General features: G+C 40.1%; 1 protein-coding gene across 2 annotated transcripts in view; it reads right to left on the reverse strand.

Annotated features, from left to right (window-relative positions):
• Positions 1 to 24,960, reverse strand: part of LOC134634101 (cadherin-20-like) — a 100,865-nt gene that overhangs the window by 45,120 nt on the left and 30,785 nt on the right. For both annotated transcript variants that reach the window (XM_063483170.1, XM_063483171.1), the window contains one exon: positions 17,152 to 17,246. The gene's annotated coding sequence lies outside the window, so the exon portion shown is untranslated. The remainder of the gene's footprint in view (positions 1 to 17,151; positions 17,247 to 24,960) is intronic.

Genomic DNA, 24,960 nt, shown 5'->3' on the forward strand with positions numbered 1-24,960 from the left:
ACGGAGGCGGTCGCACTTTTCTCCTTCTCCATCTCCCTCTCCCTTATCTTTCCTGCTTGGCTTCTCATGTCTTTTGTATAGTCTCGCTTATTCTCTAACCCTCAAAGAGTTTCTCAGTCTTGTTCTCTAAAACCTAAAGAAGAATTATGGATTTGATCAACTGGTCTCATAACGGAATTGACACCCTCCTGGGCTTGGGAGAGCCCGATTGTCCTGCGGAGACGTTTGCTGCCGGATACTCGATGGTCGGTTGCGTCATGTGTCTGGCGACACTCTCGATGGAAGACATTGAACGACATCTACCAATTCGGAACCACGATAACAGAGTTCTGGCTGATTGGAGCTGGCCCGGACCTGGCTTAGAACAAGAAGCGGCTACAGCTGTTCAAAATCCCATAAGGCTGGCTGACATGACAGACGATTGACAGGACTGTGAGCACTCAGACTGTGTTTTGAAAGCAATATGGATAAGATCTTGGAGAAGCTCATGGCTCTACAATATAGATGACATCTTGGAGAAGAACGATGGGAATTGAGAGACTTGGTGACCAGTGATGGACACCAAGTCTAAAAATTGTAAAAATTGGATGCAGTTGTTCGCACTAAACCCAAACATTCACCATCTTCACTCATGCAGCTATCCCACTGACGCCAGTTGAAGGCCTGCCAAGGTCGAAGCTGACTGGAACAACAAAACTCTCCATGATAACAGGATTGTTGTCAGAACTCTTTGTCCCTCCTTCAAGGCCATCCACGTTGATCAAAGATTGTTGACTTTTGCTTAACCGGGTGAAGGGACACTTTCTCTGGAACACGGAGCACACACACACACACACACGCACACACGCACACATACGCATGTACACTGACACAGACCTACACTCAACCCATATCCCCTCCAAATGCCTTCGAAGCTTATGTCTTCTATGTTGTGAGATGTGATGATTCATGTGCTGAGGTGTTTTTTTCTGTTCTCAAACTGATCTCCCTGTTGGAGATCCCCTGGGGGGAGTTCTTTTTTCTCCTCGTCTTTCCTCATGTTGTGCATTTTCCATTGTTATACCTCTCTGACCTGTCTTCCCCGTGTGATGTTTGTGTAATGTATGTATGGTCGGAAGGATAAGATGGCACTGGCAAGGCTGGCAGCCTTAACCCAATTTCCCTGGGGATGAATAAAGTATTATCAATCAATCAATCAATCAATCAATCAATCAATCAATCAATCAATCAATCAAAGACCCTGTCCTAAGATTTTATCTTGGGTTTCTTTCACTCCTTTGTTTTCTAGGGTAGTTACCATACTTGTTATATCCTACTTTAAAGGATTGCTTCCTAGCTGACTTCACCACGAGGTTTTGTCTTGTTCTGTGTGTAATCCCCAGTTCATCCTCAGTGTTTATGTAGTGCTGTCTTCTCTTTGTCATAACATCTGCTCCTGGTCAAATTCCCTTGTGGCGTTTGAATTCCCTTATTGGACTCTGATGCACTGGACTTATTAAACGTAATTTTCTGTTGCACATTCTGCAAATAAAAGTTGAGTCTTTGCTGAATTCCAGTGTTTTCACCTTGCTGCAGTGACAATGAAATTACATGCAGGTGTAGTTCCAGGAGTAAAAGGACAGAAGTAGTTAGGTTTTTAATTTATTTGGTGTTCAGACTTGTCTGATATGTTGTAAGAGATGTGAGCTGGCAATGGATAATGCATTGAATTTTATCCTAATTTAATAAGTGCTTTGTGAAGATGATTTATAGGAGTTCAGTAACACTGTCCTCCCAAATCCAATTGAAAATGAACACCTTTGACAGACAGTGACAGTAATAGATGATGGACCTTCCATCAAAGCCAAGTGGTCTCCTACGAAGCAGAAAAACATGCAAGTTATTGTGTCTGTGTTGTCCCCTTTGTGTGTTTTGTTACTTCAACAAACACGGCAGATCTTCGACTCTGTCCAGTAATCAATTAGATTATCTCTGCTTTCAGAGCAGCTCTGTCTTCAAGAAATATTTTAAGCAGAAAAACAAACTCAAGTTTGCTCATAGGTTCAATTCCCTCTACAGCCAGCATACGTCCATCAACAACCATGTGTGCTTTCAAAGTGTCCTTGAGCGAGACGCCAAATCCCAAACTGCTCAGTCATGCAATATAAATCACTGTGAGCTCCGAAGGATTTCATTATCTCCATCCCTGATATTATGAAGCTTAAAACAAAAGAAGAACACAAAAGAATGTGTGTTTCTTGTTTCAAAGGGGCACTGGGCTATTTTTTTAAGTCAAGTGGATATGAGGACAGCTGAACCTTGCGTAGCAGCCTTCAGTCCCGGAGCACGCCAGACTAAGCTTTGTGCCGTAATGCAAGGCGACACGCCAGCGGAGATGAGAGGAAAAACAATTGACAGAGCTTTTGTTACATCTTTAATTACAGGCCTTGTGTTTGTCTTGTTCAAATGAGGGGCCGTGGGGAGAGGGGGCTCTCTCAGTCTGATCTGCTCTAGTGTCTGTGAAATAAATGGTCAGACCTCCCATCTCCTTGGGACTTATGGACCTCTAGCAAAACACGTGGCTGGAGAGAAGGTGCTGTATATCAGAGCAAGCACATTCTGCAACTCATCTGCTTCGGTGCATTTTGCATGTATCTGCCAACCTTCGCAAGAAGAGAGTGTGGATGTCTTCGAAGATGAGGCCCGCACGGAGAATCCACGAGGCGTGAAGTGTACCTGGGAAGCTGGGGAGGAAAAGGCATGCAACTGAGTCCCCTGTATATGCAGCGAGTTCTGGGATATGCCTGCTGGGACAGGTATGGGATCTGGGTTGCTGCCGCCAGTTAGATCCAAGGCTGTGTCAAAGCAGATGATCCGCGGCTAATATGCAGCTGTCTGACCCTATTACCTTTAGTGGCAGGGCCAGGCTGCTGCCGCCCAGAACTCCTCCTGTCCTTCAGAAGAAATTTAGTCTGGCTTTTAAACATGCCTCCATGCACTCTGTACAAGTATTTGTATCTGCATTGAGGGTTTAAAGTGGGCTGCAGCGATCCAGAACATCACCTTCAGTTAATGAGTAATTAAATCTGATAGACAGTTTAATACAAAACATTGTCAAGCGAGCCATGGAGGAAATAATGTCACCCCAGGCCCTACCTGCACACTCTGCACATCATTTTTTAACTTCTCATCCTTGTCATGTGTCAGCAGACGCAAATATAAAGAAAGTTGTGGTCACAGAACCTCAGAATCTAGCTAGCTCAGCACACAACAAAGACACAGTTGCTGTATTTTCCAAGGAGAACTAAAGGTTAATAGGGGTCGGGGTTACTTTAACTCGCAGCAAACTTTTAAGCGATTTTTATCAGATTTGACTAGATAGGCCTGCACATGCAGATTTTATGTCCCGCTGAAAGCAAGTTAATTTAGTGCTTTAAATGCATTTTAGTATGGGTGCTGAGTAACAAGAGTAGTTTCTGGAAGGGCTCTGTTAGGGGACATTAATTTGAATTTAAGTTGACGATGTTCTTTAGTAACGCTTGCCAAGATCCACCTTTATACTAGTTTTTACTGGGAACTGCAGGGGCTGGAAACTAGATGTGATTGCTCATGTAACACCTGCATACATCATGCAGTATATATTGTAGAATGCAGTCGGCTAAATCCACAAGGATTAGTAAACCCCAGAGCAGCAGCAGAAACAGCACAGGTCAGCCTGCCAACAAAGAAAATCGGCTGGAGCTAACAGTAGAAATTATCTTGCTTATTTGTAATTCAATTTTCAATTCAATTTTATTTATATAGCACCAAATCACAACAACATGTGCCTTAAGGGACTTTATATTGTCAGGTAAAGACCCGACAATAATACAGAGGAAACCTCAACAATCATATGAGCCCCTATGAGCACGGGGGTACAAACAGTGGGAAAGGCAACAGTGGGGAAAGAAAAACTCCCTCCATTTGTAAGTACCCAATTCTCTCTCAACTTTAACTTCTACTTGCTCCAAAAAATCTCTTTTGTTTAATTTGTTTGGGTTACATACATAAGAAAATGTGGTCTCAATCTGCATCTACACTCAAAGCTTTGAAGCTGATCTTTCAAGCCAGACTCTGGTTGGTAACCCTCTAATATAATTACTACCAGGTCATATGTCAATCAATGGTATCCTGTGTGCTCATTGAAAGTTGCTCGCCTGGGATTTCAAAAAAGCGTTTATCCTGGTTTCACATATAATTTACCCTAAGACCTAAGTTTGCCTAAAGTTTTGGAGAAAAAACTAATTTTTTTCATCCTGTGTGCCAAGACTTTGCAGAACGTTTTCCAAAAGCCAAATAAGTCTCCTTTTAGATATCACACAGTTAGGGATAAGGTTTAGTTGTGATTATGGTTGGATACTGAACTCGAAAATCCATGATAACTTCACTAACTCTTCCTAAGCAAAACTGAGCATTCAACTACACCCAAAGAAAATGCGTCAAGTCACAGGAGATGGACATAAAGTTGAAAAAGTCAAAAATAAAACCAGAAGTGCAAAGAAAGAAGACAAAGAAAGTAACAAAGATATGGACTAACACAAACATTAAAGAAGAAACCAGGAGCATGAGACTTTCCCAGTTCATTTTTGTAAATGAAAAACTACTAATAAGGTCACATCAGTGAGATTCAACAACTATGCATCCAAACAGATTGAAGATATTTGAGCATTTATCAGCTAAAGAGAGAGATATCCCCCTTAGGAGTTCTATAATCTGATAGTGATAAAAGAAGAGTGAATGTTGGACTCAAACACGACTCCTTACGAATGAACGATAATGGGGCCCATTCTGCGCTTGATATGTAATCAACCCACTATTAGCCGACATGTTCACCTATGCTGTAAGATCAACTTTCAGGTTTAAAGTGCAGTATCAGCTGACATATTTAAGCAGATCTCCGTGTCAAAAATCAAGTTTAGAGACCATCAACCTTGGGTCAGGGGGTATTCCATTACTGAAAAAAATTGCGCACAGAGTGGGAGTAATGGGCAGTTAATGAGAGAACCAGCACCTCGTCTTTGCCCCTGGGACCTTGTAGCAGATTAATGCAGCCATGCTAGATGCTATAACTAACTAATGAGCACCTGTTAAAAATACATTTATCTGCTTTGTATTATGGCTGATGCAAAACCTTGCAAACTATACCTTTAAAACCCCATACAACTCAAAATGAACTGAGACTAGACTTCTCCCTAATAATCTAGAGGAAACCAAGAACTTTAGCTACATATTTAATCCCTTTTTTCAAGTGCAATTTCAGTCATGTTTTTTGTAGTAAATTAAAGAAACCTGTCACACACATTTCTTCAGAGAAATGTATATTCCTTGACCAGTTGGAGAGTAGTTTCTGAATCATGTTGGCAGTTCCAATACTAAAGTAGCTGGTTTGTTTCCATGGGAGCAATCCCATAAAAGGTTCCTTCAGTTCTGGAGAAGAAAAAAAGACTTCCAAGTCCAGTTGTCTTCAACTGAAGTGCTAAACATTATCACGTGGTTTGCCCTGTGTCTAATCAGCTCTGTCTCTATATAGTCTTATGTCTTCCCTCATCAGTTGTCAGATAATCTGTTTGCCTTCTATGTTTCCATTTACAGGTCCTTCTCAAAAAATTAGCATATTGTGATAAAGTTCATTATTTCCTGTAATGTACTGATAAACATTAGACTTTCATATATTTTAGATTCATTACACACAACTGAAGTAGTTCAAGCCTTTCATTGTTTTAATATTGATGATTTTGGCATACATAACTCATGAAAACCCAAAATTCCTGTCTCAAAAAATTAGCATATCATGAAAAGGTTCTCTAAATGAGCTATTAACCTAACCATCTGAATCAACGAATTAACTCTAAACACCTGCAAAAGATTCCTGAGGCTTTTAAAAACTCCCAGCCTGGTTCATTACTCAAAACCGCAATCATGGGTAAGACTGCCGACCTGACTGCTGTCCAGAAGGCCATCATTGACACCCTCAAGCAAGAGGGTAAGACACAGAAAGAAATTTCTGAATGAATAGGCTGTTCCCAGAGTGCTGTATCAAGGCACCTCAGTGGGAAGTCTGTGGGAAGGAAAAAGTGTGGCAGAAAACGCTGCACAACGAGAAGAGGTGACCGGACCCTGAGGAAGATTGTGGAGAAGAACCGATTCCAGACCTTGGGGGACCTGCGGAAGAAGTGGACTGAGTCTGGAGTAGAAACATCCAGAGCCACCGTGTACAGGCGTGTGCAGGAAATGGGCTACAGGTGCCGCATTCCCCAGGTCAAGCCACTTTTGAACCAGAAACAGCGGCAGAAGCGCCTGACCTGGGCTACAGAGAAGCAGCACTGGACTGTTGCTCAGTGGTCCAAAGTACTTTTTTCGGATGAAAGCAACTTTTGCATGTTATTCGGAAATCAAGGTGCCAGAGTCTGGAGGAAGACTGGGGAGAGGGAAATGCCAAAATGCCTGAAGTCCAGTGTCAAGTACCCACAGTCAGTGATGGTCTGGGGTGCCATGTCAGCTGCTGGTGTTGGTCCATTGTGTTTTATCAAGGGCAGGGTCAATGCAGCTAGCTATCAGGAGATTTTGGAGCACTTCATGCTTCCATTTGCTGAAAAGGTTTATGGAGATGAAGATTTCATTTTTCAGCACGACCTGGCACCTGCTCACAGTGCCAAAACCACTGGTAAATGGTTTACTGACCATGGTATTACTGTGCTCAATTGGCCTGCCAACTCTCCTGACCTGAACCCCATAGAGAATCTGTGGGATATTGTGAAGAGAAAGTTGAGACACGCAAGACCCAACACTCTGGATGAGCTTAAGGCCGCTATCGAAGCATCCTGGGCCTCCATAACACCTCAGCAGTGCCACAGGCTGATTGCCTCCATGCCATGCCGCAATGAAGCAGTCATTTCTGCAAAAGGATTCCCGACCAAGTATTGAGTGCATAACTGAACATAATTTTGAAGGTTGACTTTTTTTGTATTAAAAACACTTTTCTTTTATTGGTCGGATGAAATATGCTAATTTTTTGAGACAGGAATTTTGGGTTTTCATGAGTTATGTATGCCAAAATCATCAATATTAAAACAATGAAAGGCTTGAACTACTTCAGTTGTGTGTAATGGATCTAAAATATATGAAAGTCTAATGTTTATCAGTACATTACAGGAATGAACTTTATCACAATATGCTAATTTTTTGAGAAGGACCTGTATTGCTGCTTGTGCTTATTGTTTTTTCCATATGTAATTATATACATATGGATCGACCATAAACAGTTCGCCTTCTAGTTACTAACTTACGACTTACTTTTTTCACAAAGGTGATGGAGAGTACAAAGTTAGATTAGATTTTTCGGGAGGTGGAGTTGACATCTCAGTCCTTGTGGAACCTGCGTGAAGCATGATGACCTGACTGTTTTGGTGCCTTCTGTTTTGTCTCCACAAAAGACCTCAAGGACAGTCCAGCTGCTTGCTGATAGAAGCTAACTGTGGCTCCTTATCAGGTGTTGGGTAGACAGACAACTCACAGAACCGCCGTGTGTGTGCTCAGCTGTCCACTCCTTGATTTCAAGTATTTAAATAATAAATAACATCTATATTTTATGCCACTATAAACTTATAGATGATAGACAGGGTACACCTGGTCTCACTGCTATTCCCAGTTATTATAAATCCTTTTTCTCTAAAAGACAGAACGTGGGAGAAAATATCTCTATAAAAAGAGAATTAAGAAAGAAAAGGCTGGTCATGAAGGTTTATAAGCTGCTGGTAAACCATCTTGAATTGGTCTTATATGTCTGCAGGTGCTCACAGTCAACTCAATAATGGGAAATAAACAGAGTGAAGTAAACTGGACTTTAACCTAAGTCACCATCTATGATTATCCTAAACCTAAACCTATGCTACTAGAATATCATTTTAGGGTTGTGACTAGAACTGTGGTCATCAGCACATCATCATAAGACATCATCAGATTAACAAGCACACACCACAGGACACCCTCTATCATTAAAATCTTGCTCTAGTCCCCTGAAGAACCCTTGAGCAGGGAAAAAAAAATCTCTGGCGAGGAGCTCCTAAGTGAACAAACAAAGCACAAAGATGCAGAAATGAGGACCTCGAGAGCAGGTGCGTGAATATTCTTTGAAGTACCAGTTTTTTCTGTTGCCACAGTGATTCATCTTTTCCTCTCTTTTCCATTGGGTGTCTGTCTTATCTACCCTCCTAACTACTAGATCTCGTTATGTTGGCTTTTCACTGAGTCAGACTGAAAACTGGCTTCATACAAAGAAGCACTGTCAGAAGTCCTGTCCTCAGTCTCCGTCAAGCTCTCACCCTGCCTGATGGAACACTAGGTTTCTCTGCAGAGATCTTGTTACAGGAGTTATGACCCATTCATAACAGCCTGTGCTCTGATGTGCTTCTCAGGTAGATTTTCTCTTGTTCGTGACAGATAAGCACATTTCTGTAACCACATATTGAGTTCTGAGTCAGAGATATGCCCAAGTGTTGCCACACTAGTGACTGCAAAGTTATATTTTAGGATACTTTTTGAAATATAGAAAAGAGTTGCTTTGCATTGCTACTAGCTTTCGTTCCTATGGATAAATTTTAACTTTATTTACCTGTATTTAACTCCAGTGGTTTTAGTTGCTTCATATCACTTTTATCCTTCCATTTCTGTGTTTAACTGTGTTTGCATCACCAATATAATTACTCATGCTTCATTCGTGTATTTTATTCCACGTCCACTTTTTGTGCTATATATTAGAGGTATAAAGCTTTCTGCAGAACACATAGCTTTAAGCAAAGTTTGTTATTGACTGGCAACATCCCTCCATTTTTTTCATGTCATGAGGCCAGCAATTCAAGCAAAGATACCCAGACTTCCTTCTCCCTAGCCGCTCTTGTGGGAGGACACTTAGGTGTTCCAGCTGTAGAGGCATAATCTTGAGGTCTCTTTGAGATCTCCTCAAAACACCTCACTTAGGAGGCAATAAGTAAGTCACTTCAACTTGCTGTTTTTAATGTTTAAAAGTTGTGACTTTATCTTACTGAACAACCAAACTCGTCACCTTGTCTCTAAGGGGGAGCTCAGGCACCCTCCAGTTGCTTCTATTGTGATCTGATTCTTTCGAAACTACCAACAGCTTGTCATTGGCTGAGGTTGAACCACAGCAAACCTTCCCTGGAAAATATCCACCAACCTGGGTTCATCTCAAACCCAAGGGCCTGTGCTGTCTTCGTTCTTTCTGCCCGCTTTCTGATCTAGTGACTGCTGCGCTATCAAAAAAAGGCAACAAGCCCCCCAAAACATACTTAAAAAATATATATATATAGTATTTAAAGCTTTAGAGTGTCTAAAACCTAATTTAAACAATTATGCAAAAAGTACCCTTTCTTCAAAAGTCATATATAAATAGAAAAACAAAAATAAAATTATGAAATATTCCCCACTACGCACCAAGAGGGAGGGAAGTGCCAGGAATATCAGCTAGGGCTCTTAGGAGAGTGAAAAGGAGAGTGAGCAGTAGTGACGGTAAAAATGATCGAAACTAAGTCTTTTAGTTTTTTATAAGAAGAATGTGTGCTTTTGGATTACACAATAGTTTAGAATAAAAGTGTCATAATGTTAATGACGTAGCTGCCTGATCTTTGTTCATGTGTGGGCGTAATCTCAAGAAAACTAAAGATGAAGATTGGATTTTTATATAGAACCAAATCCTGTTTGTCATTCACTAGTTGTAAGATCATTGTACAATCCACGATTTAGTCTGCGCTTGATTATGGTGATATTGTTTATGTTCGTGCTTCTATATCCACCTTGAAGCCTCTTGATTCTGTGCATCACAGTGCATTACAATTCATCACTGGCGATTCTTTTCTTAGTCACCTTTGCATCTTATATGAATAAAAAGGATGGTTCCGCCTAGTAACTTGAAAAGAGCAGCATTGTATGATGTTTATTTTCAAGGCTTTGCTGCAAAGATTTCCTGCTTACCTCCACTCCTTGCTTGAATTTAAATACAGTACTTACTATGTCAGTTTGTAGGACATTTTAACATTAGCTGTACCTCTTGTTCATACTGAAATGGGAAAAACTGGATTTAAATAATGTGCTGCCTATAAATGGAACAACTGTGATGCTGTATTCTTTGACTTCACTGGAACATTTTAAAGGTTGCATTAGTTCATCTGCAGCTATTCAAACATTTGTGTGTATATGTGTCCTTTTGTTATGTAGCTGCTTGTCTCAATTTTTGTATATGTGTATTTGTATAGGTGTCTTTTAAGTTCTTGATCTCCATGATTAACTTAGTACTTGTTTAACTTAGTACTAAGTACTGACTTGGGGCGATTGTGGCTCAAGAGTTGGCAGTTCGTCTTGTAATCGGAAGGTTGCCAGTTCGAGCCCCTGCTCGAACAGTCTCAGTTGTTGTGTCGTTGGGCAAGACACTTCACCCACTGCCTTCTGGTGGTGGTCAGAGGGCCCGGTGGCGCCAGTGTCTGGCAGCCTCGCCTCTGTCAGTGGCTACAATGTAGCTTGCCATCACCAGTGTGTGAATGACTGAATGTAGTGTTGGGCGCTTTACAAATAAAGGCCATTTACCATTTTAAATAAAGGAGTTAATGATAATAATATTAATAATAATATACGGCTTGCTGGGCCACATGTTTTTAATTGTTAATACATATTGTTATAGCATTGTGTAAAGTTGCACGTGCTAGCCCAGGTGGGATTTTCAGGTGGCATGTCCAGGCTCTGAATGTCCAAAGGAATGGCACCAACATGGGTTTCAACCTGGCTCCGGTGGATACCAGTGGAGGATCTGGAGGATCTCCATCACCTCTTGCTTTTCATTAACAAATAACAGCTCCCCTATCAACTCTGATGGCCCTGTCAGTCCCACCAGTTTTGCTCTGAAGTGTAAGAAAACTCACAGGAATGCTGAAGTTGTGAGATCTAATCAGGGAAGAGCAACATAAGTGAAAACAACATAAGTGAAAACAGATGTGTGGGTGTAATGTGGTTAATCATAAATTCATTTTTAACTTAACAAGAACTTTGGTGAGAATTAATTAGTCGGATGATTAAAATAAAAGCTTCTCTGGCTCTCACACTATTAATACCTATGAAAGTTTTCTCTGAAGAATTACTGACAAACACAGAGTAACTTATTTTACGAGCCCGGTGAATATTAAACAGATGCCAGGGAGCCACTATTAAAAGCAGTAGGCACTCAATTCGAGTCCAGCTGGTAAAATCTCAGTTGGGAGCTGCTGATAAACAACAACTACGGAGGTCCACTTTGAGTAAGGCTTTTCATCTTTGCTATCATTGCTGCTCTATAGGAGAGAACAGTGTTTCAAAAAATCACCAAAACCTGTATTTCTACTATATTATCGCTCATATAGACCTATGCAGAAAGTCTCTAAGTGAGTAATCTTGCAGTAAATTTAGGAAAGGCCAGGAAAAGATTACATTAAAAGAACAAATACAGAAGTAATTTAGAGTATCCGGGCCTGGAGCATCGTTACAGGTTGATCCACACACAGTGAAGGATGTATTGGACAAATGAAAACAAGCGCCGGCAATAACAGAAGCGGGTTTTGAATTTTAGCTAAAGGTGATTGGATATTTTCTAATTCATTGGCTTTAGTATAATCTAATGTGGGCTCTGAGAGTAATAAGCAATTACCGTGTGTTTATCCCCACAACTCAGAGAGAACTAATCTGCACTCAACAGCCAGGGCCAAAAATAATGAAATTAATTACGAGCATTAAGGCTATGCAACTGCCAGAGAAAGGTAGAAATGTAATTATCCACATTGAGACAGAAGCCGCTCTGTGTTTCCCTTCTGCTCTCTGTCTCATTGTTTGTGTCTCTTTTTAACTATAATGCTTCCTCGCTTTTCTTACAGGTCTTTTTCTTGATGAGCAACATCATACACTGGCGCACAAAAGGAAACAAAAGCTGTGTTTCGTCTTTGGAAACCATCCATATCATTATTTAAATTATCCCTAAAACAAATTTATGGTGATTTTTGTCATGTGGCCCGCCTTATCTCCATTTATTACGGCTTCAAAATTCTCATAACAGACAAAGCAGCTTTAGAAAGTAATACAGTTTGATAGGAGCTATTCATTATGATGGCAGGACCGGCAGATATTAAGATTATAAGGGGTTTATACAAACAACAACAAACCAGCTTGTAACGGGATTATAGCGTGCCGTCCTGCATGCCAGCTATGTTACATTGGACTGCGATGCTGTAATCTGCCATCAGGTCGAAAGTAAATCCAGTGGATATCAGTTTACATGTTATTTCAGTCGCACAAAAAAAAAAATCAAACAAGCCTCACCATTAATCTGCGTCAAGTGAGTTTAAAATGATCTACGAGTCCGCTAGATATTAAGATTTAATCATTAGTGACATAAAATCAATCCACACAAGACCCAATTCAATTTTTATTAAATTTTTCTTTTTCATCTAATTGCTTTCATATCAAAGACAACATCTACAGTCCCAGAGGAAGATTTGCTCTCACAAAACCCCCCCAAAAAATACAGATAACCACACTGTAACAAGTGAACTCAGTTCCCTTATGCTAACACGTGTGCGTGAATACAAATGAACACTATTGATTTAGTATGTTCACAGCTGTTACGATTTACAATGCCAACGTGAGCACTTCTATGTTTTTTTTAGTCCCACATCTGCAAATTGAAGGTGGCAAGGTGGATTCAGGTGGTGATCTGTGCCATTTGCTAGTACTTTAACAAGACAGAATAGCAGATTTTGTGTAATCTTGTAGGTTTTGGACATGACTAACAAGGTTGAATTATGCTTTTATAAAGCTGCAGGAGACAGTTAGGGGCATTGGACAGAGACAAATATTTTCAAAGTCCTTGCAACTGAGCCAACAGACTGAGTCATCAGCTCTAAAGAGCAGCAGATTATAAATACATCGTTTCTAAAAATCGAGTATTTTTGTGTCTGGATTATGCGGCTTGTATTTTTTCCCCTCTTCTTGTGAGATCTTATTTCTCTGTAGGATGTAACACATAATACTAGTTTTCTTTAACTTAATAAAAGACAAACCATTACCCATATAAAACTTTGTATTGTATTGTAGCGCATGCTTTTTGTGTCCATGTGACAATACATGTGCGATATTTTGTCTCCTTGAATTCGTTTTGTGCTAGTTTCTCCTACAGAGACTTTTTTGTTACAGTCCCTGGACCTTGTATTAAGGTTTTCTTTTTTTGTGGGTTTTTTCAAACATAAAGAACTACGTGAGTGTCCTAATTAGTCAGTATTTAGTTTTCTATTAATAGAGTTGTTGTTTTTACTCACTTATAGTTGTATATGTTCTGTATTTCATGGGTTCTTTATGGTTTATTTTCTAGTCTTCTTAAGTCTTCTGTTACTGTGACTTTCAGGTAGTATTTAGTTTGCGCCCTTTTTTGTTCCATTCTGTTCCAGTCTCTGTGATTTTTGTCTTTTGGTGTCTTCTGTCTCAAGTTAATCTTGTTTCAGTTGCGTCTTACTTTGTTTTATTTTGGTAGCTGTTGTTCTCTGTGTCTTGTGTTAAGTTTACCTTCCACCCGTCTCATTACGTTGTCTTCAGCTGTGCTTTGTATACCTTTTTTAAACACTGTCTCAGTCATTGTCAGATCATCTTGGTAAGCTGTGCCTTCCTTCTCTGTGCTCCTTGGTATTTATTCCTGATGTTCTCTGATTTTGAAATCCACTTTTCCTAACAGTTCATGTTTCGATTGTTGCAGGTGAACTGCTGCAAAATTAAAGCACTTTGAAATTTCTCTTTTCTTTCCATGTTTACTGACTCTTTGTTAAAGCAACTTCTGTAACAGCACAACAAATTCATCTTAGGGCACAATAAAGTATATCATATTCTATTACTTACAAACTGAACGCAAACAGATTGTTTTTTGTGATGATTTAATGATTTGCTGTTAGACTGGGCTAACAGGTAACAGCAGTTTTCCTTTGCATCTTTAATGTTTTTATTTAGGAATCAAATTCATTTGTTCTCAATATTAAATTCAGAGACTGTCTGATAGCCTAATGTTCTCTGGGTTCATTCTGCACACTAGCCCTTTCTTAACATTTGTTATTTGATTCACTGTGAGTATGAACTATTTATTTAATTAATATTGATTTGTGGAGACGTACAAGGGATCAAAACATACTGATAAGAAACTGCTGCCACTGGCAGCTAAATTATGGAAGTATGAGGACTTTAAATGTCAGACTAATGAAAGCTAAAGGTTTTTGTTAATAGGAGCTTGTTTGTGTCATCAGCTCATCTCTAGTAGCGACTACCCGCTGTGGTCAGGTAAGACCGGTGAGGCCAATCCCCGGAGCTTGGGGCTTGGTTGTCATGGGAGACAGGATGTAACGGCCTTGTATAACTGCGGGCAGCAATTGTGCTGAAACATGACTCTGCCTTTGAGGAGCTATTGTTCTCCTTCCTCACACCTTGCTCTTGTGGGAGACCGGTGTGCCTTGGGGAAGTGGAGTCGACTTTCACCAGTACGCCATTTCTCAGGAATATACTTCATGAAATGAACATCTACTTCCCCTCACGGATTCACTCTCACTTCTCTGATCTCCGTCTCTCGCTGTCATCTACCTTCACACACAAACTACTAATTTTCCTGGTGTATATTTCACACCAGGCTGACAAGAAGGAATCTGATGCTCTTGCTTTTATTGAAACCTGTTTTTCAGGCTCTTTTCGAGGAGGTGCGGTGCATGTTGCGGCGGACTAATCGCAGCCTACTTGACCCTGATACAGAAAGCTGGACCGGTTGAGGTGTTAATGGTCTCTCGGGCAGCTTTAGGACGACGCAGGCAGGCATACATATGCACTCGTCCCCTCTGTTAGCCATTTATCATGATCCGGGTTACTGTTAATGAATAAAGGTGTCTAAGTATGAGTTATATTAACATAGAGCCCCTCCCTTTTTTATCTGCATGCACAAGCGCTGCTGACCGACTGTGTGTTTAATGGCTGTATTGTGAAACCACACAGAATCAGATGCAAGCTCCTTATTGAGTAGTGGATAAATAGGTAGAAAGGGCTTTGAAAGAAAGTAAGTGCAGTTTCCCATTAACGTGCCCGTGTGAATGCATCCCTCCAGGTTTTTGCTTTCCTCTCAGCCTCTCTCTCTCCTCTACCCTCCCTGTCCTCTGAGTGGGTGATTGAATTAATTATGTTTTATCACCTTTTAGCTGATTGAAGTCTACCTTACTCTCTTTAGACAGCTTGTGTTTGTGTCTTCACGCGCCGCGCCAAATGGATCGGGCCTGTCACCCAGTGCAGACGCTGCCATCAGTGTTGTCAGAGACTTGGACTCTGAGATCTGAGCGCTGAGTCTGGGTTGTCAGTCGGTGTTTCTGCTGCTTTTGTAGTGTTTTTTCCCCCTTCATTTTCTTTTTTCTTTCATTCTCGGTAATTCATCTCCATCAAAAAATGAGTCTCAGGCCTTATCCTGTTCATTACTCACACAATGATTTTGGAACAGTTTCAGGTTTTCTGTAGCACAGTGTGTCTGTCAAGAGAGGTGAGCTCAGGTTTCTTTCATTAGCAAGATACAATAGGACTGCTGGATTAGTTTTGCAACTAATATTCATCTTTCTTATCGAGTAATCAAAGTTTATTAGTTCTGTTAATTGCTGTTTTGTGCTCTTTCTATGAGATGTCAGAAAATAATAGGGTTGTCACAACTGGAAGAATTTCGAGGGTGAAACTTTGATATGATAGTTTTTTTTTTAAACATGTGGTTAATTAGAAAGAATTCATGATTTAACCGGAGGAAGAAGCTGGCCATGTTATAACCAGGTTTGGATAACCCTTTTCTCAATAATAAATGAAATCATCATTGAAAAATGAACAAAATAAACTATAAATATATATTATTTATTTGCATTATCTATGTCTGATATAAAGCTTGTTTTATTTGCTGTAACGTGTGACAAATGTGACAAAAAAGGTAAAAAAAAATAAAAGAAATCAAGAAAAATACTAAATAAATACTTTATTACAGTACTGTAAATGCAGGGAAATCTATTCAATTCCTTTTTTATGCATGCATGGCATCACCTTGCTCACACCGTGAGCTGTTGCTCTCGGCTTGTGTGTATCACTGGCACAACAGATGCTGTCACATGTCAGAGTGTGAGCATTTTAAAGTTAAGAATTGTGAAACCCATTCACTGAACAGACCCTGTATTTGAGGTGCTTAGAATTCATTATAAATGCTTTGTGACACCACTTGTAAAAACTGGCCTTTGGTTGTCCTTGATCACCCAATTCAAATATGTCTCAATACCCATTCCACATGAAAGAAAACCAGGTGCTGTTACATTTGTGAATTTTAAAATCAACTTGCTGCTAAAGTATCAGTTGTAAACTTGTATAGCTTCACAGAGCAGAAAGAAATGTCCTCACTTTCCCAAAACCTAAAGTGATGTATTCAAATTTCTTGTTCAACATAATCACAAACAATATTTCTATTTAAAAAGCCCCTTAATTGGTATCTACAGATTTTCATTTAGTGATCAGTCGTTAAGGTGACTTTTTTCAGATAAATAAAATTCCTTGTTCCACAAAATAAAAGTATCCCTTTCCAAGTTCTTATCTTAGGTCAACAAATAATGCTGGTCTGGTTACTATTGCACACGAACCACTCTTTTTCATCAGTTTTAGCAATTTTAACTAAGGATGTGCGCAAATATTTGACTATATGTTTAAACATTGCAGCTCTTAGTAGCTGGCATTGGAAATACTAGTCATTAAATGTATTCTGCTTTATTACTGTATCGTGGCAGTAATCATGTTCATTCTTGGAGATCTTGGATTGCATCCTTGTATTTTGCACTTTTACTTTCATCCTTGTTTTACATTTAAGCACTAAAAATAGTATTTGATTGTGTTATAGGTTAAAATACCCCCACATATATCTTTAGAGCTGCATTAGAAAACAATGTTTACTTATTGTGTTTAAATGTGATGTTATGTGGTCAATCCTTGGCCAGCATACATATGTGATGAGTTGGAAGGAACAGACCTGTCACAGACAATAAAGAAGGCTGTTTTAAGGAGTGGCGACCTTACCTTGTGAGTCTGCCGTGTCCCTGGTTTCAAGATGTCAAGCTCAAGATGGCGCCGTTCGAAATGTGAACCTGAACCGATAGGTGACTTCAGGGTGTCTACAAAAAAGGAAAACAGCAAAGAATCACAATCAGGCATTCAGAATGAGTGAATATGGATATTTTTCATATCTGAAATAATGAAAGCATATACTTTTTCAATTATCTGTTTGTCCATTGCTTTTCTAACATGGATTTTGATTGAAGATTTTGAGTCAGCAGATAAAAAAAAAATATATCTATATTTTATATAAGCCTCAGTGTGATTAAGTGTCCTAGAAAAAACAATTAAACTACACTTAATTGATAATATTACAGTGAGCGTAAGTCACAGTCATGTTAACTTATGCCTTGCTTCAGTGCTTTGTTTCATATTCATCAACATGACAAACATCCACCAGCCTCTCTCCACACGTGTTCTCCACACCGCTGTGATAAACACACGTCGAAACAGGAAGACTCCTGTGCGTCAATACGATTGATCAGCTGATGGATTACGTCGAGGGATGAATTACACACAGTTCACAATTGCCGACAATTAACTAAACAGGCAGGGGATTGATCTACGAGCAGCTAACCTGGCAGGCAGGCAAGATCCTTAATTTTAGGAAGGCAAGTAAAGAAAATGTGACTGTAAAGCTTTGGGAGCGGAAAATGCGATAAGATAGGTGTAATGGGTTTGGGGGGGAGGATGATAGGGGAGCAGGAAACTACACTGGTAGCTGACACATAACGCAGTTGATGCATCCCAGATCCCAAACAACAGAACTCCTTTTGTTAGTTGCTGTGCTTGGTAATGTTTGACATCAGGGTCCTGGAAGATACTGTTTACAAAAGACTGCTGGAAGCTGGTTTCAGACTTAGATATCTCTCTCTCTTTCTTTGCATGCAGCTCATAAGATTTGCGTGTTTGACGCGGCACATTGGACTTAAGCAAATAGCAGCTTTTATGTGTCCCAGTTCTGTCGTACATGCTAATTCTAAGCAATTTAACAGGCAAGTGCAGGTCAGAGGCACTGACCAGAGAGGAAACAAAAAAAAAATCACATATGAACCAATGCACGGGTTAGAGACTCCTATCCAGGCATTAATGACAGCTGGTTAGCTCCATGAAAGGAGCACACTCTATCTCCTGCAGAAGGTCACTCAATGCAGTTAAAGCACTAGAAAAAGCAGCAATAAGGCCTTAATAACAATTTTGCTTTGTTTCCATGCAGTTTAACTGATTTTCTCTCAGATTTTTGGTAAACTAACTGCCAAAATATAAAAAATGCAACATAACTATCCAATACTTCCATACTGGGAAACAGATGCTGTGTTTATTTAAAACATTCAAATCTGTAATTGCAGTCTTCACATTCTATCCTCTACTTACATAAAAATATAAATATTTTTTCCTATGGTATTGTATAAGAATCAACACAGAATGTAATCCATAATTATAACCATACTTGAAAAATACTCGTAATTAAAACTATTGGTTCACTATGAGCTTCTGTGGGTGGTTTGTCCGAGTTATGTTGCTGTACATCAGCAGAAGGGACTACAGTGAGGTGCAATCAAAGAATGTATACAAAAGATGGATTTGGATTCGTTTTGAAGCCCTACGGTGAGTTCACACTAAACATGAAGGTGTGATTATATACAGTCTTTCCAGTGAGGTGAAGCAAACTGTTCATGCAAGTTAAACATTTCCTGTTGTGTTGAAAAAACTTGTCAGCCTTCGCCTGGTCAGACCAACAGTCGAAAATAGAGGACAAGCTTTGCTATTGCTGTCTGTTTCAGGTTCGCACTTAGACAGATCAGGGAAACAGAGGAGGGCTTGACTAAAAGCCAGTAAAGTTGTACGACTTCTTCTGAAAATATGTTGCTGTAGTTTGATTTCAGCTTTTGACTGATTCCTCATCTTCATCCCAGTCGGTGTCATGGTAACTGTCCGATTTTGGTTGGGGTTCTTTGTTCTTCTTAAATTCTTGGTTTTCGGTTAGTGTTAGGATTAGTGCTGTCAGCGTTAATCTCGTTAAAATTACGTTAACGCCATAACCGCATTAACGCGGCAAATCTCCGTTAGCGAGTTAATGCGGATCCCCCCTTGCGAGGGCTGCACAGCGTCAACGCGTTAGCGTGGTTAGCTCGTTAACACGTTAGCGCCGTGCAGCCCCTCACACGGCGCTAATGTGTTAACTCGCTAATGCAGATTTTCCGCATTAATGCGGTTATGGCCTTAACGCCATTTTAACGAGATTAACGCGTACAGCACTATTTAGGATCTTTCTTAATTTTGGTTTATTTCCACTATTATGTCAGTGTCTTGCCGTATTTAAATTATGTGTATTATGTAAGCTTGTTTTTGCCACTGAAAACTTAAAGACTGAAAAAATCCACATAATCTGCTTGAGAGTTTCAGGTGGTGGTGCAAATTTCATGGTTTTTAATGGGATTGAAGACTTTGAATTCCTTTGTTTCATGTTTGGTGTGAACACAACATTATTGTGAAGGGTTATGTTTGGCCATTGATTGTAATTTGGAGCCAGAATTATAATTGTTATTATTATTATTATTCGTAAACTGTGCAAATGCAGTGCACACTAACAGATGCCTGCTAATTAGTGCAATGTAATAGGCTAATAAGATACTCAAACCTAAAAAAAATGCTTTGACAGTTCAGCCATCCAGCAGTCTATGCTTTTTGTTGATTAAAATGCTGTCAGGACCTGGGGGATAGCTACAGCTCTGTATATCGAGACATCGGACAAAAGCGGCACCAAAAATTAATAAATACATAAAAATCAAATCTGTTGCGTTTTAAGAAACATAAAAGTAGTCACAATAGGCACATTTGCTTTTTGTTGCAGGCTGTAAATATGATTTTTTTAACCTGTAAAGTTTGGCAGTTTAACTCTGGCGTCTATGGAGATCGACTCAAATTTAGAGGCAGCCTCATGTGGACATTAACGGAACTGCAGCTTTCCTTTTTCATCTCCTGTGGCTTCATTTTAAGGTTAACCTTTGGGTTCAATCAGTCCCTACTCACACACCATACCACAGCCATAATAAAATTTTATCTGAATACATTTTATATAAAATTGAATGTGTTTTATTTCATAACCACTAAAAAAAACCCAAAGCTTTTCTTATCACTAAGTGGCTGATTTACTGTGACAGAGCCATAAAAGTAAAATGATGTTCTCAACGTGACAAAACTTAATCCCAGTGATTGAGTAAAAGCAGATGATTGAGGATTACCTTCTGTTTGTGCTCGACAGAACTTTTCATACCGAACACATGAGCGTGTCACTGCTGTATAAAAGTCATCCGCCCCCTGAGGATGTTCTTCACTTATTTGGTGTCGCACCTACCCACATCAGCATGGTGCTCATAATCACAGTAAAGCCAACCCTCCCAGGTATTATTATGATGATGACATTTGCCAATAGAAGGGCAGGCAATCACAATAGATGTTTCCATTGCACTAAAAGTGATTTATAGTGGCGCTCGTAGAAATGATTATCCAGAGAGGGAATGTGGGCGAAGGAGGATAATAGTACCCTTGTGCCCACAGCCCCTTTCCATGTGGTGTGGAGAGCCTTGACTGCCTCACAAACCCTGTTCCCTCGGATGACTGAGCCTCGTGGCCTTCACTGAGTCTATTCCTCCCTCAGATAAACGCTGCTATAAATAAAAGAACACAAAGCCAATCACCTCTCTGTTTAAAGAGACGTGCCACCTTCCCACACACGGGAGCGTTTGTTTGATCTAATCTCCCTCGTTTGGTCTGAGGCCGCCGGCCTGCCTGACTGATTGTTGGAGCTGCTACTGCTGCTGCTGTGTTTGTTGGGGAGACAGAGCCCAAGCTGTGGGTGGTATTTGCCATTTGAGGATTTGCAGCGCTGTAGACCAGATGGCTGTCAACCTTGTGTTGATCTTGGAGCGCAGTCATGCCAAGACGGCTTTCCCCATAGTGGAATAAGAGAACTCGAGATGTTAAACATGCTCCCAGCCCCAAGCTCCTGGCTTCAGTGTGCCACAGAGGGATTATGGTTGGATCTGGCCTGACAGAAGGAGTTGGTCAAGGCTGTAATAGAGCCTGAAGCGAGTGAGAGCTGGCACAGAGCAGGCTCATAGGGTGCCAAAGACTTCCTGTTTCTGCTTCCCTTCAAATCTTAATTCTTACTTTTAAACTTTATTATGATGTCCCACCCATCAGATATGAAACTGTGCATGTCCCCTAAGCCCAACAGCGTGTTTTACTACCCCCTTATCATTTTGACTCCCTTCTGCACCAATAGCAGAAAGAGGTTTCAAGAAAGGAAATCTCTGCTGTGACTCATGAGGAGGTGGGTTATCTGCTAATCAGAAAGTCAATTATTTGATCCCCAGCTCCTCTAGTCTCCCTGTCAAATTGTCCTCAGCTAAGATGCTAAAGTCCAAGTTGCCCAAATGCATCCATCAGAGTGTGATTGTGTGCTTTAAAGCTCTTACACAAAGGGCTTTTAGTGCTCAATCAGAGTAGACAAGCATTAAATACCTACCAGGCCATTTACCATTTAAAGTTGCTAATTTTCATCAAATTTTAGATTCATTTCAGAGGTGTAAAAGCAAAGCATATCAAAGGTTTCAACAAGCAACAAAAATGCAACAAAAATATGGAAAAGTTAAGTTCAGTGAAACAAAAATAAACAAGGCATAAAAATCAAAGTGCTCACTTGAACAGACTGAAGAGTCTTTCTTTAAAATTCACCACACAGTTGGCTCCAACAAATTAAGAAACTCATTTTAATAAATTAATTATTCTAAAAGTTTCACGCTGTCTGCCTGCAGCCAGTCTCTCTTTTTTGACTTTCCACTGGGCTCTACCCCAGTCTGGAGCCCTTCACCTCCTCAGCGGTGCTCTTCAGGCCTGAATTCCACTGCATATTTCTCTTTTCACCTGTTTGGATGAGTTGTCCACCCTCTGAACTATGTTTAGTTCAGCTAAGGTTACCTGGCTGCTCTGCACAAGCAGCAACCTTCCCAGTTTTCTATGTATCAAGTCTACTCTGCCTTATACTCAGTATCCAATCACCAGCCCATCCAGCCCTGCTGTTATTATTCATTCCCTGTGTATTTGTCTATCAATCAAATCTCACTAGCTCTGACTGATGATATAACAGCCTCGACCGCTGAGTGCTTCATTTTACATTGATTTTTATGGGGGTCAAAATGACAGAAAAATAAAGTCCTTGAGAGCGAAAATCAACACAGGGAACACATTGGGCAAAATGCCATAAACATTAGAATTAATGGCTAAGACAATGACAGTAAAAGCAAATGTTTTCTAAAAAGACCTGTGAAGTGATAATGGAGGAATTTACTCATTTACATGCACCTAAAGGTAAATCTACAAGTGCATGGATACGTTTTAAAATTTACCACTTTTCCTTTTCAAAAATATCTCTGTCTACATTATATCCCAGCCATATAGCCTGTACCTGTTTAGCACACCATGGGAGGCACTTGACATAATTTTTTGCTATCTAACTCCAACCACAAAGCTGTTGGCCAATCAGAAGCCATCAAACAATACAAGGGCACAGTTTGTCTCAAATGTAGATAGAGACTCGCACATCTGACTTTGTAAGATAAAATGTTGTTTTTCCTCGTACATATCTAAAAGACCGGGTGTTATACTCCAACCATAAAATAAATATAACACAAATACCTGAATGTTAATATTGTCGTTCACTATATGATGAATAAAAATAATATTTTTTTTTAAATCAAATGAAATGAGATATTACTAGCAAAACCCCACCTTAATGGTGTTTTTCCCCATAGGGTGGGGTCAAGCACAGCTGTGAAAATCTACAACTTTACTGTCTGCCTCATTTTCATTATTTGTATTTTAAACAAAGTGAGACACAAGCCGACCTGCCCGAGTAAGCTCATGCAAACTTTACGACTGTGTCTAAAAGTTCAAACCAGATTAACACTTAAACGTCCAGCCTGTATGAGAAGCACTGGCAGCCTGTGGTCATGAAAATAATATTTAATGCAACTCAAATACTTAATTAAGACTTAATTAGCGAGGCATGCTAGCACCAGTAGTTTCTGGTTATATTCATACTACCGGTTATATTAATCACCACAGAGCTTACTAACATAAGGAATGTGAGCACATGGCTATTATTTCTTTCTATAGTTGCAAACTTTACATTTACACCAAAAACAAAAAACAAAAGAAATATTTTGGAGCATTTGGAAAAAAAATAGTTAAACAGATTACAAGTTAAAATGTTTCCTGCACTTATCCACAGTAAGTGAAGAAACCACTCACTCAACAACATTTCGCTGCATCATTCTCAGATAATCCTGCTCATGTGTCTCTGTCATGAGATACTCTGACTAGTTTGTCTGTGTTTACATTCAGGAATGAGTTGGAGCACTTTTCAAACATCTCTACATCACATTAAGTTTTATCAGTAACGTAATTACAACTCACTGGTACTGGTGCAGGCAGCTGGCAGGGAAGACAACATGGAAGACTGAAAGGCAATACTGCAATTTGAACATCTCTACTCGTGAATAACACTGCTATCTTGGCGCGAACTTGATAAATTGGTATAGAGTGTAAAATTGAGTGATCAGTGAAGCCATTAGTATCAGGAAAAATCAAAACATGTTCATAAAATTTGAGACAGCACCTTTCACCCAGTCATACAGGAGCTCCCATCTTGTCTTTGTGGTTTTAACTAAACTTTGCAAAGAACCACTTTTCTCTGCCTCTGAGAGAAGGTTGTTGACAATCTCTGACTACACACCTCAAAAAAATGAAGCTGAAGTACTGTAACAGCACAGCTGTAGAGTCATCTGCCTCTTCAGATCCTCCACAGCTGTCCAACCATGATTACATCTTCACTCCTCATTTAGTCCTCTGTCCACCTCCCGCTCCACTCATCCGTATAACGACAACAGTCTCCATGTTAAAAAACAGCAGGATACTCCATCTCTCATCCGAAACTTGGTGTTTTGCTGAGCTCTGAGAGACGTGTTTGCTTCTCTGGTTGCGATCCTTCACTCTGACCCCCCCGAGCCCATCAGCCAGTCCGCACCGAGTTGTTCTCATCCCTCATTACGTCAAATTCCACATCTGCCACAGGTCACGAGGCTCATATGCAGTTGTAGCTCTCGGACACACTCGAATGTTGAGGTGCAGCTCTTCACGCCAGGTATTTCCGATCCCTGAGAGGCCTGTTGTGTACCTCAGATGCTGTTTCTAATCTATTTGGGAATGTGAGTCCTAATGCTACACAGCAGCTGAATCTTCCAATCCTCAACCTCCTGCCATGTCTCTTGTCCTTCTGTAAGTACTGTAGAGGGAGGGGGGGGTGAGCCAATATTGGGTCTCAATCCCCTTCTCAGCACATCCGAAATGAAGCAAGGCTGAAGGGATAGCCGATGAATAAAAGAACTCTCTGTGCTTAAATGCTGCAATATGTTCTCTGATCCTTGTCTGCAATGACTTCTAAAAGCAGCAGACGTGACTTGTCTGGGATGTAAGGTGAACATGATTGATTCTTAATGCGCTGCTAGTAAATAATAGTAACAGGAACACATGGAAATAGCAATAGAAATAAATCAGTGCAGCTATGCTGTATTCAAATGAGCAAAAATTACAGAAAAATAAAGTATTTAATTTAAAAACTGAAATATGCTCAGCAATATAAAATGAAGTCAGTGTTCCTGGATGAGGGCGTGAAGATGTAATCCCGGCTGGACAGCTGTGGCAGGTTTG

The sequence above is a fragment of the Pelmatolapia mariae genome, linkage group LG9, assembly GCF_036321145.2.
Source record: "Pelmatolapia mariae isolate MD_Pm_ZW linkage group LG9, Pm_UMD_F_2, whole genome shotgun sequence".
Classification (NCBI taxonomy): Eukaryota; Metazoa; Chordata; class Actinopteri; order Cichliformes; family Cichlidae; genus Pelmatolapia; species Pelmatolapia mariae.